The following is a 14,849-nucleotide window of genomic DNA, read 5'->3' as shown; positions in this document are numbered from 1 at the left end:
CAATATGTTTATTGGTCCATCCAATCCATCCAAACCAAAATCGGTCCATTGACACCCCAACTCTTATGTGTTTCTATTAGGGTCATTTAGTAGAACACACCTTAGAGTTACATATATTTACTTAAACCTATCTTATAGTTTTCATTTGAATAAAATATCTCATATATTTTACAACTTATTTACTTAATCAACCTTTCGTTAAGGAGTGTTTGTTTTTCTATTAGGGTCATGATTTTTTATTCAAAAAATACCTATATCACTTTTTTGTACAAAAAACAAAATTGACAAAATATAACCAATAGAGTGGTTGCCCATGTCTTATTAGGGGCAAAAAATGGTATTTTTATTTTTATTTTATTTTGATAAAATTTGTTTAAATAAACATTGGGGTCGGCACTGTCATTTTCCACTGTCATCTAATGGAAGATTTATTAAATCCATAGTAAATTATAAGTGATGTTTTAGTAAAATACAAACTACAGGGTAAGTTTTAGTAAGTCCATGATAAGGGGCGTTAAATGACGCTTTCTATTATTTAGCTTTCGCTTAACAAATCCCGTATATCACACGGGTCTCCACTAGTACAGCTGAAAGAACCAGGCCCACTGAGCTTGCTTGAGCCCATATAAGGCTTTATGCAATTTGCAGACAAAAGTGGGCTGAGCAGAGTCCACAAACCCAGGGGGTTGGGCCATATAAATGCCTTCGTCAAGAAGGCCATGCAAGAAAGCATTATGTACATCTAACTGCTTGATGGGCTACGCTTTGGAGACAGCAACCGAGAGAACAACCCGAATGGTGAAGGGCTTGATCACAGGACTGAAAGTATCGGTGTAGTCCAACCCATACTGCTAGGTAAAGTCACGAGCAACCAGACGGGCCTTGTAACAGGCCAAAGATGATGGAAACTGATAAAGCCCATTAACATTGGGCCCGCGAAGAACCTCCCTCCCCGTGATAGATCCGATCCTTCACAAGAAAATGAGAAGGGTGGAATTCCACAATTAAATTATTGTCACGGGTAAACTGGGATACAGAGACTAAATTTTTTGAAATGGAAGGAACATGCAGAATGTACTTGCTCACTGCCGGTGTATTCTTGGGACATTTGGAGATTGCTGAAATCCGGTGTCATGTGATTGGTCGCCCGAGAATCTGGATACCAGTTTGGATCAAAGGTGGAGGAGAACTGAGATGTAGGTGGAAAAGCCGCCTGATATGCCTGTGCTGGAGTGCTCTGCTCGCCATGGTAAGAGATATCAAACCGTCGCCGACAAGTGAGAACAGCATGCTCGAGCCAGTTGCATAGTTGACAAATGACCCCACTGTTGTTGGTGATGGTGCGCGATCCGGTCACTCATAATTGACGGTTGCGTGGCTCCTGGGTGGTACCTGAGATGGAGAAGACGAGGAATTCCCGGGGGACTTGCCCGGCGGGAACACTCTGATGCTTAAGTTAGAGCTCTGTGAAAAATGCAAGAAGAGTAAAGGGGGGCTAAGAGTGCAGATAGCACAGGTATCAAGAGATCACCTGCCCTTTCGGATTGGGACAACTTATAACAGAACTTTGCCAAATCAGGCTCATCTCTGTCAGGGCAGGTATAACCGCCATTGTCGTCCTGCCGCAGCCGTTACAGCCAGAGCTGAGGTGGCACGTGCGGGGCCGTCACTACAGGGTACGTACTTGTCAGATGTAGGACATCTTTCAAAGGTGGCGGGCACGACACCGTCTGACAAAAGACGTGGTCGCAGTCTAAAGGTTTGCCAGATACAGTTGTCAAGCAGGAGATCTTCCTGTGATAGGCCGAACTGCTCTTCTACGAGCTACCCTGTACCGAGCTACCCTGCAAGCGGCGAGCTGCCTGTGGCAAGTTCTGCTGAGCTGCCTATGGCGAGCTACACCAGCGGCGCTGACCCAAGGTGTCTCTCCCTCGGGGTGTCTAGAGGCGGATCGGGGTGTTTCGTTTTGGGAATGGCCTAGAACCCACTGGGAGGAGCTCAGGCATTAGGAAAAGTCAGGGGGCCTCAAGCTCGGAGGTAGCTCGGAGCGCCTCAGCCTTGGGAAGAAGGTGCAAACCAGATGACTCTCGGCGAGTAGCCTAACCCACCGAGTTGCCAGCTTAAACTCGGTGAGCCCTTCCCACCGAGTTGCGGCTATGCTTGCTGTGCTGTCACGCTGAGTCATCGCTTAGGCAAGGTCACACCCACGTGTCCCCGTGCTACGAGGTTGGGCCAAATCACCCTCCATCAATTGCCCCCCACTCCCTGTGCTGGAGGTGCTGACCCAGCGCGGGGAGTTCATGACGCGCCGGGTGGATTTGGCTTCGGTACTAATGCCACTATGTCGGGCGATTCGCCTAGCCAGACCGGTCCAGTGCCCAGCTCAATCAAACGAAACCCGGGCCACATTCGGCTTACGCGTGGACGTCACGTGATTTGGACTTCGCGGACGCCAAAAAACGCGCTAAACTGATTTCACCTCGAGGAGCCGGTAGCCGGTTTCTTTGAGAACCGTAGGATCGTCTCAATCTCAACCGTCAACACCCGGATACAGTGGCTATAAATAGTGGGGGACCCTGGTCATTTTCTTCATCACAAAGTCTTTAGTGTCTGTATTGAGCTCACGTCTGAGATTCCCAGCTTGGGTCTTCCAGTTCAGTCATTTCCTCAATTCGATTGCGTCTTTTACGGTGAGTCCCCGAGCTTCCTTTCCTTTTCCAAACTTTCTTTTCTTTTTCGTGCTTTCATGTCTAGTGTAGACAGACTCATAAACGAGCCCGAGGTGGGTACCTCGGCTCAGGGTGCCTCTTCTGCCGCCCAGCCGTCCGAGGTACGTGGCTTCGGGCCATCTGGCATCAACCTTCCACCGAGGTCGTGTGCCAGATCAGTTCGACCCTTCCACTATGACTCTGGAGAGACTTCAGGATCTCATCCAGAGGTTTCACCTTCCTAAGGAGTATTTTTAAAGCCTTCCTACCGGTGATTTCCCATGGGAGCACGGTCCTGATGAGATCGTGATCTTCAGGGAGCAACTGGTCGCTGAACTCCATCTCCCTCTTCACCCCCTGATCGTTGAGGTGCTGGATGGCTTCAACATTACCTTGGACCAACTCCACCCGAATTCTATACGTAACGTGGTCGGGACCATTTCCCTCTATTTCGACCGCGCCTTCCCTATAGACTTAGACATTCTTTGTACCATCCTATCAATAAAGAAGAGCGCTTCGGGCATTCTCCCCGAGCACAGGCGGACTTACTACCTGTCTCCCCGCCCAGGCTTTAAATTAATGCACAAGCTCCCGAGTAAAGTCCCAGCTTGGAAGCGGGACTACTTCGTAGTTCGTAGCAGCACGGGGTGACCTTTCCCTACTGACTGGAGGGTGGCCGTTCAAGACCCCGGTGTTATCCTTGATAGGAAGACCAAGAAGTCACTACAGTCGTGGGCTCAGCTCGGGATGAACTACAAGGATTTCACAGCCGAGGAAAAGCTCATCCAGGATGGCTTGAGCCTGGGTAGGTTTGTCTTTACTTCGGCTTTTTCGTTTAAATACTCACTTCAGAGTTACTAACGCCGAGCTTCGTTGCAGGTCCCATGGAGGCGGAGAAGATAGAAAGTCAGAGGCTCTTCCACCAGATGAAGAGGAAGAAACGCGTAGCCAAGAAGGCGCGCGTCGAATCCCGCAGACTCCCACTGAGGCCCAGCCTCCATAGGTCCCGGCTTTGGAGCCCGAGCTCCCCGACGCTCCCCCCGTGATCAACTTGGAGGGAGACATGGTGCCTCAGGAGCCCGGGGGGGCAGCAGAGCCCACTACTAAGCCTACCGAGGCTGCTGCCAGGTGTGCCATGAAGCTGTCGCTGAGACTCGCCCTGCAAAGGCTACAGCCGAAGCTCGTCCTGCTGATGTCGCCGCTGAAGCTTTCGAGGAATCCACCCACACAGCAGAGATGGCAGTATCCAGCTCGGGGAGTCTGGAGGAGAGTCCAAGCTTTCAGAACCCCCAGTGCAGCCTCCAGAAGAGTAAGGAGGCTGCGTACCGGAAGGAGGTCACAGACTGGGCTGATCTCACTCCCGGTCAGCTCGGTCCCCGAGCTGCTACTCATACTATGGTGGTGAGTTCCTTACGAAAGATTCTCTTTCTTTTTCCCTTCCTCTTTTTTTTTTGACTGGTCTTCTTTTTGTAGGTTAACTCAGTCGTGCGCGCCTTGACCCTTCAATCTAATCGGCACCTGAAACAGGCTCTGGCAGCTAAAGAGTCATCCCGCACAGCCCATACCGAGCTGAGGGCAGCTCATGGTCAGATCCACCGCCTGCAAAGTGATTCATCAGCTCAAAAGAGCTTCATTGAGGTACTGCTGGCGGAGAAGAGTGAGCTAACCCGAGACAAGGACAGATTGAGGGACGAGGTGAACGGGTTCAAGGTTGGCCAAGAGGCCTTGAGGCTCGAGGTGGACAGCCTCAAGGCAGATTGGGATGCTCTGAAGCTCGAGGTGTAGGGCCTGAAGGAAGCGAAGGGGAAGTTGGAGCACGAAGTGGAGTACCTCAGTGACGACATCAAAAAGAAGACCGGGATCTTCAAAGATGCCCTCAAGGAGACAAAGGTTCAGGCTGTCCTTGACTACGTCAAGTCTCCAAAGTTTGACGAGGTGATGACTGAGGCCTACAGTAAGGGCTTCAAGCTCAGTCGGTGGTTAATCAAGCACACCTACCCCGGTCTTGATACGAGTGCCATCACCACTTCGCGGATCACTAATGACATGGTGCGTCAGCCAACGGATGATCCAGACTCCAAGGATGAAGGCGCCGATGATGATGCAGAGGCCATCGATCTGGTTGATGCCCCTGAGGAGGTCCCGAGCAAAAGCGATGAGCCTCCAAAGTATTTCAGTCCCTGTACCCTGAGCCTGCGAGCTCGGTTTTTGCTTTCTTCCTCAATCCTTGTAAAGAATTTTGTAGAATTAATGAAAGTACATGTTTCGTACGGTTTTCTTTTACTGTTCTCTAGATTGTTTATTATATGTATATATTTTTTACAAGTAGACTTCATACGTCGGGGTGGACACAGTAAGGCATGTGCCCGACCTGTCTACTCGACTGATATTCGCCCTTGGCATATGCCGAAGTGGGCTATGTATCGCTCGGTGCACGTTCAACCAAAGTGAGGCGGTTAAGTCATGCGCGGCACCGAGGTCTCTTACCAGCTCGGCTTCTTGGCTCTTAAGCCAGGTGGGGGTGACTTATAGTCTATCCACCCATGCCGAAGGGGCGGCTGGTCTTCATGTGTTGCCGAGGTTCATGTTAGCTCGGCGTTTCGGTCCTTGGGCTCTGAGGGACCCGTGGTCTGCTCAGCGGCTATAGGTAATACTGCCTCAGATTGACAATATTCCATACCCGAGGTACTCATTTCCCTTCAAGGGTTTCAAGCTCGTACGTTCCCTCCCCGAGCACTCGTTTCACTCGGTAAGGTCCTTCCCAATTAGGCCAGAGCTTGCCAACCCCGGTCTCAGGTACCATAACTTTACGAAGGACCAGGTCATCGACGCGGAGGTTCCGCTTCTTGACCCTGGTGTTATAGTACCGAGCTACTCTTTGCTGGTAAGCTGCGGTCCTGATGTACGCGAGGTCCCTTACTTCGTCGAGTAGGTCGAGGTTGGTACGTAGCTCATATTCATTTGTCTTGTCATTGTATGCTTCCAATCGCAGCGTAGGTACTTCGATCTCTGCCGGGATAACTGCTTTGGTGTCGTAGGTGAAGTTGAAGGGAGTCTCTCCTGTGGCAGTTTTCTCCGTGGTTCGTTAAGCCCATAGAACACTGGATAGCTCATCTGCCCACAATCCTTTAGCTCGGTCCAAACGTGCCATCAGTCCGCGGAGGATGGCTCTGTTCGTGACTTCTGCTTGACCGTTTGCTTGAGGGTGTGCGACTGAAGTGAAATTCTGTCGGATCCCCATGTCTTGGCACCAGTTCTGGAATTTGATGTCCTCGAACTGTTGGCCATTGTCAGAAATTAGTACTCGAGATAACCCGAAGCGACACACAATGTTCTTCCCAAAGAAGTTTTGGACGTTCCGGGCTATGATTGTTACGAGAGGTTCAGCTTCTACTCACTTGGGGAAGTAATCCACTGCTACCACTAAGAACTTCCTCTGGCCTATCGCTGGTGGGAACGGTCTAAGTATGTCGATGCCCCATTGCGCGAAAGGCCACAGGCTGGTGAGATACTTGAGGTCGGCAACGGGCTAATGGTGGATATTGGCGTGCTTCTGGCATTTGTCACATTTTCTGACGAACTCAATAGCGTCCGCTTTGATCGTTGGCCAGTAGTACCCCTGTCGCAGTGCTTTTTGGGCAAGGGCCCTGCTCCCAAGTGTCCGCCGCACAGATCCTCATGAATGTCGCGGAGTACAAGCTCATCTTCGGAAGGCCGCAAGCAGCACAGGTAGGGGAGCGTGTAGGATTTTCGGTACAGTTGTCCGTCTATTATGACGTATTTGGCTGCCTGGCGCTCTACCCTTCTGGCTGCATGTGATCTGCAGGGAGGGTCTCGTGCAGCAAGAAGCTCGCGAGCGGGTCAATCCAGCTCGGCTCTGCTTAAACGAAGGGAGCGACCTCCTCTACCCCCCCGAGAATGCTAGGCCGAGGCAGGTCCTCTATGTACACGGTTCTCATGGTGATATCGCTGGTGCTGGCTAACCGGGACAAAGCGTCGACCTCGGCGTTCTCCGACCTCGTGAAGTTGAGTAGAGCCTCTCTTACTTTGGCTAAGTAAGCAATCATGGTTGGTTCGTGAGCTTCGTAATCTCCTGGGACTTGGTTGACTACGAGCTGGGAATCGTTGCAGATGATGATATGCTTGGCTTTTACTTCTCTGGCTAAAGCTAGCCCGACTATCAACGCTTCATACTCTGCTTCATTGTTGGATGCTGCGAACTCGAAGCGTAGTGTGTATTCCAGTTTTGTGCCACTTGGGCCGTGTAGAACTATTCTGACTCCGCTGCCCTGCTGGTTCGAGGAGCCATCTACGTGAAGGATCCATGGCTCCTCATCCCAGTTTGCGCTTGGCCTAACTAGGAGAGATGCCGCACTGGCTGCTACCTCACGGGGCTCGAACTCAACTGGCCTGGGAGCTCCAGGCTTGCCCGAACAGGGGGCCTTGTGCTCAACCGACCTGGGACTTCGGAACTGAAAGTGCATTCCACAATGAAATCTGCTAAGGCTTGGGCCTTAATAGCAGTTCGCCACTTGTATTGGCGGTCGTACTCGCTGAGCTCAATGGCCCACATCGTCAGTCGACCAGAGACCTCGGGCTTAAGTAAGACTTGCCTCAAAGGTTTGTTGGTGAGGACGATAACAGTATGAGCTTGGAAGTACAGGCGGAGCTTTCGAGCTGCGATGACCAGTGCGTAGGCTAGCTTCTCTATCTCTGGGTATCTCGTCTCTTCTCCCTGCAATACTTTACTTACATAGTAGATGGGTCGTTGGACCCGATCTACTTCCTTTATCAGTACTGAGCTGACCACTTCATCACTTGCCAAGAGGTACAACTCCAAAACATCGCCCTCTTCGGGCCGGGTTAAGATTGGTATACTAGCGAGGTATTTCTTGAGCTCGCCAAATGCGAGCTGGAAGTCTTGGGTCCACTCAAACCCTTTGCTTTTAATTGCCTTAAAGAAAGGTAGGCAGCGGCCAGCCGATTTGGACATAAAGCGGCTCAGGGTGGCTATGCGGCCATTCAACCTCTGAACCTCCTTCAATTTCCGGGGTGGTCTCATATCTAGGATGACCTTAATTTTATCCGGGTTGGCCTCAATGTCACGCCGGTTGATGATGTACCCTAGGAATTTACCCAAGGTAACATCGAAGACACACTTGTTTGGATTTAACTTCATGTTAAATTGTCGCAGAATTTGAAAGACAGAATGTAAGTCTTGTATTAATTCATGTGAGAATTGGGTTTTGACGACCATGTCGTCTACATAACACTCTATTTTTCTGCCAATTAATGGCTCAAATAGTTTATTTACAAGCCTTTGAAAGGTTGCCCCAGCATTTTTCAATCCGGAAGGCATAACCTTGTAACAATACAGACCAAACTCTGTTATGTAGGCAGTTCTTCGTCCGCCGGGTCCATCTTGATCTGGTTGTAGCCCGAATAGGCGTCTAAGAAACTCAACAACTTGTGCCCCGAGGTCGTGTCCACTAGGCGGTCGATTCTGGGGAGGGGGAAGCAATCTTTTGGACAAGCTCGGTTCAGTTCGGTGTAGTCGATGCACATGCGGCAATTGCCGTTAGCCTTCTTTACCAAAACGGGGTTGGCTACCCAACTCGGGTAATATACTTCTCTTATGAAGTTGGTGGCGAGGAGCTTCCTGACCTGCAGGATCAATATTGAGTTTGTGAGTTATGAGATTAGGGTCTATGCCGGGCATCTCTGCCACGGACCATGCAAAAACATCTAAGTTTTGAAGTAGGAAACTTACTAGTTCAGATCGCAAGGGTTCCTGGACTGAAACACCGATCTGAAGTGTCCGACTTGGGTCTTCTGCTGAAGTCGGAATAGCAACTATTTCTTCCTTGGGTGCAGCTCGCTCCTCACCTTGCTCCATAGGTCGCTCTAGTTCGAGGTTGTCGGCTACCTTGGTCTTTCCCTTGAGGGCAGCGACATAGCACTTGCGAGACTCAAGCTGGTCTCCCCGGGCTACCCCCACTCCAAAGTCTATAGGGAACTTCATCGCCAAATAATAAGTGGAGACCACCGCCCGTAGGGCATGGGTGATCGGTCGGCCTATTATGGCGTTGTACGGGGAGGGGGTCGCGACCACTAAGAAGTCATGGTTGAGCCTTACTACGCTGGGCCATGTGCCGACTTTCACAGGTACTGTTATTTTCCCCAAGGGCCTAACTTCTTCTCCACTGAAGCCTACCAAGGGAGTATTCGCGGGCCTCAAGTCACTTCCCTACAGCTGAAGCTGGTCGAACGCGACTTTGAAGAGTATATCCGCCAAGCTACCCGAGTCAACGAGGACACGCTTGACCTCGAAATCATTGATCCTTACTTTTATGACGAGCGCATCGTCGTGGGGGTAGTGGACCCCTTGCGTATTGTTCTCCATGAAGAAGATCGGTTCCTCTGTCTTCGGCCGCTTCAGAGGATTCTGTTCTTCTCTAGAAGCTTTGCGAACTGATGTCCAAGTTGCCGTCGACGTACAACCCGCAACGGTCGAGCCTCCAACTATCATGTGGATGGTGCCCCGAATTGGCCTTTCTTCCGGGGGCTGCCTCTGTGACTACTCTGTCGGCTTGCTGCTGGACTTGGGAGCATCCTTACCGTGCTCCCCTTGCCGACCTGCTTTATTATTATTATTGTTATTATTATTATTATTATTATTATTATTATTATTATTATTATTATTATTATTATTATTATTATTACTATTATTCTATACAAAATTCCTTAGATATCCGCGATAAATGAGTTCCTCTATCTCGTCGCAGAGATTATTACAGTTCTCGGTACTATGACCGTGGCCTCTGTGAAAGCTACAATATAAATTTTTATTCCTTTCATTAGGATTCCCCCTCAGGCGGTCTTCATGTAGAGTACCATGAAGGAAAGCATTGTTTACATCCATTTGATGTAAATGCCAATCCCGTGTAACTGCTAAAACTATTAGGCAGCGATCAGTGACAAGTTTGGCAACTGGTGCATAAGTCTCTATATAGTCCACACCTTCTGTTTGGGTGTAGCCCTTGGCTACAAGACGTGCTTTGTAACATTTTATACTACCATTAGGATTGGTCATAATTTTGTAGACCTATTTACAGCCAATAGGCTTTTTTCTAGGGGGAAGACTTGTTAAACACCAAGTTTTTATAGTTTCAAGAGTTTTAAGTTCAGCTACCATGGTGTTATGCCAACATGTGTGTTGGTTGGCTTGTTGATAAGTGGTAGGTTTAGGGGGTAGCCCAGATGGAGCAGAGACCGAATCAAGGCTGGTGAGAAAGTTGCAAATTGGTGACTTGTGGTCCATGTTTGATGGTGGGGTAAATGAAATCCTTCAGTTTGGTGGGTGCTTGACACATTCTGATAGGCCTGGAACTGGATTGGACATTTTCATTGGTGTGAGTAAGCCCGACAAGTCCATCACATGGCTGTGCCTATGATGGTTTTGTAGCCTCAATTTGATATGTGGAGTCTGCATACAGTTCTTGTGATGATATCGGGCCTGTATCATCATCTTGATGATGTGAACTTTGATATGAATCCATATTGACATCATCAGTTGTTGCTTGGACGCTATCCCTATTGATTGTTTCCAACAGGAAGATGACATCATCTGTGATTGGAACAGGGACCACTACTATAGTAGAGGCATCAATATTGCTTCTATCACCAGCAACCTTGAATATAAATTGATTTTCCTAGAATGTCACATCCCAAGAGACTAATATTTGCCTCATTTCAAGATTAAAAACATAGTAACCTTTATGGCCATGAGGATAGCCGATGAATACGCATTGCTATGAGTGTGGGCTGAATTTATCCCTACCATGTTTATGTGTTGTGGCATAGTAGAAGCACCCAAATGTGCAAAGATGACCATAGGCGGGTGACTTTTGAAAAAACATTTGATATGGGGCTTTACCAGATAGGTTAAGAGTAGGTAAATAGTTGATCGGATATGCAACTGTAAGAACACACTCTCCCCAAAATTGAATTGGCAAACCTACTTGGAACTGTAGGGCTTTAGCCATCTCAAGAATATGACGGTGTTTCCATTCCACTACTCCGTTTTGTTGCGGAGTTTCAACACACGAATGTTGATGAAGTATGCCATTCTCAATGAAATATGTCTACATAGGATCAGACAAAAATTATAATCCATTATCGGATCAGACACATTTTATCCATGTGCTAAATTAAGTTTGAACCATGGCAAAGAACAACAACAAGTAACAGTAAGCATCAGATTTGCATTGCATAAAAAAAAAACCATGTAGCTCATGAATAGTCATCCACAATGGTAAGGAAATATCTAGCCCCTATAAGTGAAGGTGTATGGTATCCACCCCAGATATCTATATGCATCAAATCAAAGCATTTCATAGCACGGGTCTTACTAATGGGTAAACAATGTCGAGCCTGTTTTGCCTTCATACAAGCATCACAACATATATTATTAGGTACAATGGTATGTAAATAAAAAATCAAAACAATATTCTGATAAGAAGCATGTCCAAGTCTTGAATGTCATAATCTTGAGTCAGCATCACAAACAGTGTGAAGGGCCACGGATGGCAGACTCCAATCACCATCTCAGGTCTTGTATCACACAGAAATTTGGGAAAAACAAGACAACACAATTAAGTTGTGAGGTCAATTTGTTGATGGATAACAACTTGCATTTGAACTCCGGCACGAATAAAACATCACATAGGAACAAATCCGGGAATACTGCCAAATCGTCTTGTGATTGAACTGGCATTACAGATCCGTTTGGCATGTGGATTGGCTTGTCGGGTGCGGGAATAGTGTGATTATTCGGACTCATGGTTGAGGGTGCCATGTGGTTTGATGCACCACTATCTAGTAACCAAGGTCCCGACTCAAATAGCCAATGTAAACTAGAGGCCTTACTAGCAAAATTCGATGAAATCACTAGGTTATCAGACTTGAGAAGATTCAAAAGCTATTGGTACTGCTCCATTATGAGGTTGGCAATCGGTGAGGAATCTATTTGAGGCATGTGAGTTTGGCCTCGGAGTGTTGGTATTATTCTTTTCTTGATAATGGGTTTTCTTTGTGCCAGATTTTCCTTTTACATCCCAGCCAAAAGGATATCCAACGAGTTCATAGAAATGATCTTTGTTGTGTCCCGTCTTTTTGTAGTGATCACAACGAAGCTTTGGTCGATCTTTGGTGTTCTTAGAACCTTCTTTGGTTTGATCAGTTACATGGAAGGCTGCTGCTTCAATCGTAGGACTTTGTTGTCCAACTACTGATTGATGTTTCCCCTCTTGTGTAATTAAGGCATATGCCTTGCTCATAGATGGGAGTGGCTTAATTCCAAGAATATTGGAGTGAATAATACTAAAACGGTCCTTGAGACCCATGAGAAACTGGTAGATGCGATCTTTTTTTGCGTTCTACTATCAAATCTTTCATCAAACCACATGTATAACAAGTACAGACAGGTGTTGAAATATAAGTTAAGAGTTCAACCCAAATTGCTTTCATTTTCGTGTAATACATCGAAACAGAGAGGTTGTCATGCCTGAGTAGAGCTAATTCTTGTTTTAAGCGGAAGATGCGGGGAGTATTTCCCTGCGAGAATCTCTCTTCAAGATCCAACTAGATTGCCCGAGAGTCATCCATGTAAGCAACACTATCATGTAACTCTCTGGTTAAGGCATTGTAGATCTAGGATATGACCATTGAATTACATTTCTTCCAAGCAAAGAGCTTGGTCTTGTCTGGTCTGACTTAAAGATTGTTCCATCAACAAAATCGATATTGTTCTTTGCCCAAAGAGCATTCGTCATTACTCTTTTCCAAGTCGAATAGTTGTCACCGTTCAGTAAAGTGGTGACTAGTACCATTTTGGGATTGTCCAAAGTGCCAAGATAGTACGAAGATGTGGGATCAGAGTAGTCTGCATCTTTGATGTCCACGTCTCTACACTCGTTGCCTCTAACTGCCATTTTTTGTGATCTGGTGAAGAATGGAGTTGCCGGCATAGCATGACAAAAGTGGAGTTGTGATGAGGAAAGGTTGTGATGAGCAGATATACAAAGCTCAACGCAACCTGCAATGAGGTGACAAAGACTCAATGTAGCTTTGAGAAAACAAAGGCTTAGCACACGTTGGAATGAGAAATCAAGATCAAGATCAATAAGGCGATAGCTAGCGAAACTAATTGGCACGTGTTCTTGATGTCATAATACTTCATGAAGCCAAAGCTTAAGATTATCCTCCTGCAAACTAATTAGGATGTGCTTGGAGTCTAGAGCCGTAACCCAAATATTATTCTTAGGAGAGAAAGACTTACATATGAAATCATTTGTCGTCGGAAGTGTCAGATGGCCATGCATGCACATGCCAATCAACGCCCATTTGGAAAAATATCATAAGACTGTTGTAAAATATCATATGGGAACACAACAACATGTTCACCTTTTGCTTCAACGTAGGAGGAACAATTGGAATTGTCAAAGATTGGGTTTTGATTGGGGATAGTTTAGAGATAATAATCACAAAGGTAGGTTTGGGGGGATGATCAACATTGGGATTGACATAATGTTAGAGGTAGAAGACGACGTTTAGGGTTTTACACCATTATTAGAAAATAAGCCCATATATTTGGATCGAGTTTGACTCGAAGCTTGGTTTAAGCTGGGTCAAATCGAGTTTTTCACAAGCCAAGCTCAAATAACGCATGAAAGGCTCAATTCGTTTCCATCCCTAGAATTAGGATATATTCAAATCCGATCCAATAGAACAAACAACTGATCTATTCTGATCCAAAGATCTAATAGGATCTTAGAAACACAAATCCGAATTCAAATCCGTTAATATGTTGAATATCCGATATGATTTGATCCGATTTAATTTTTGAATATTTTAAAAGCATAATAGTCTATATATATATATATATAGAGAGAGAGAGAGAGAGAGAGAGAGAGAGAGAGAGATTAAATCTTTTTCGCATTGGATAGGGGGCCGATTTGATTCTACAACTCCGTACGAGTATAGGTAGGGTATGGTATTAGGCTAAGTCAAACCCCCTCGATTGTATATTGTTGGAAACCATATGAACTTTATGTACTAGGTGTTGAATTTAATAATATTTTGAATTTTATGTAAAGGATAAATGGTAGTTTGTGTTTTTTACATGTCTTAATCAAATAATTGGAAATTTGTTATTTTACTTATTTATTGCTTATATATAACAAAAAATAATAGGAAATTAGATGCACGTTCCAAACCCAACCCATTCCTATTTTTGAATGTGAGTATGGTAGGGTCGGGGAGGGTTTTGCATTTTCATGTACAGGAACGGTTTGGATTATCAAAATACAACCCACTATGAGTTTTCGGGCAATTATGAATTCAGAGGTTTAGGGAGGCAAGTAAGGTCTATAGTTTAGAAGGGAAAAATCTATATTAGTACTCTATATTTTGGACCTAGTGTCACTTTATTCCCCAAACTTCAAAACGTGTCAACTTAGTACTAAGCTTTCAAAATATATCAAATTAGTTCTCACCATTATGTGAAAAGACAAAAATACCCTATGGATATCATCTAATTTTCTTTATCAACTGTTTTTTTTTTTTCAGAATTAGAAGGCAGAGTAAATAATAAAGGGATTAAAACGTTGAGAAGATGCGCCGAACTCTAGTAATTTCCATTGGTTTTGATGGACCCCTCGTTAAAAATGTACCATGAAAGAGATCTTGGCAGGTAGCATCAGATTCATGGGCCACTACGACCTGATGCATGTTGCAACTCCTTGAGGGCTTGAACTCTGGCTTGTCCCTTAACCTTCCAAGAAGCTCTGATGCCCTGCCTTGCAACTCTTCGTCTCTTCTTCATAAGCAAGTATTTCTGAGAGAACCATCTATAGATGAGATGATGAAGCGTCTTGTTTGGTGTGTTCGAATCTGTCTCAAAGTTCCTGCATCGTTCTCAGGCAGATGAAGTGCCCTAAGGAAGTAAGGAGAACCCATTTGATAATGCTGGATCTCTCATAAGTTTGGCCAGTGTAGAGAGTCACTGGGTCCTACATAGGTTCGAGAGAGATGGGGCAGAAGCATCGACATTTTTGGTAAACCTTTAGAAAAATGAAAAGA

The sequence above is a fragment of the Nelumbo nucifera genome, chromosome 5 (assembly GCF_055504915.1).
Source record: "Nelumbo nucifera cultivar China Antique chromosome 5, China Antique-T2T, whole genome shotgun sequence".
Taxonomy (NCBI): domain Eukaryota; kingdom Viridiplantae; phylum Streptophyta; class Magnoliopsida; order Proteales; family Nelumbonaceae; genus Nelumbo; species Nelumbo nucifera.
The sequence above is the reverse complement of the archived record's forward strand: the minus strand, read 5'-3'. Positions refer to the sequence as shown.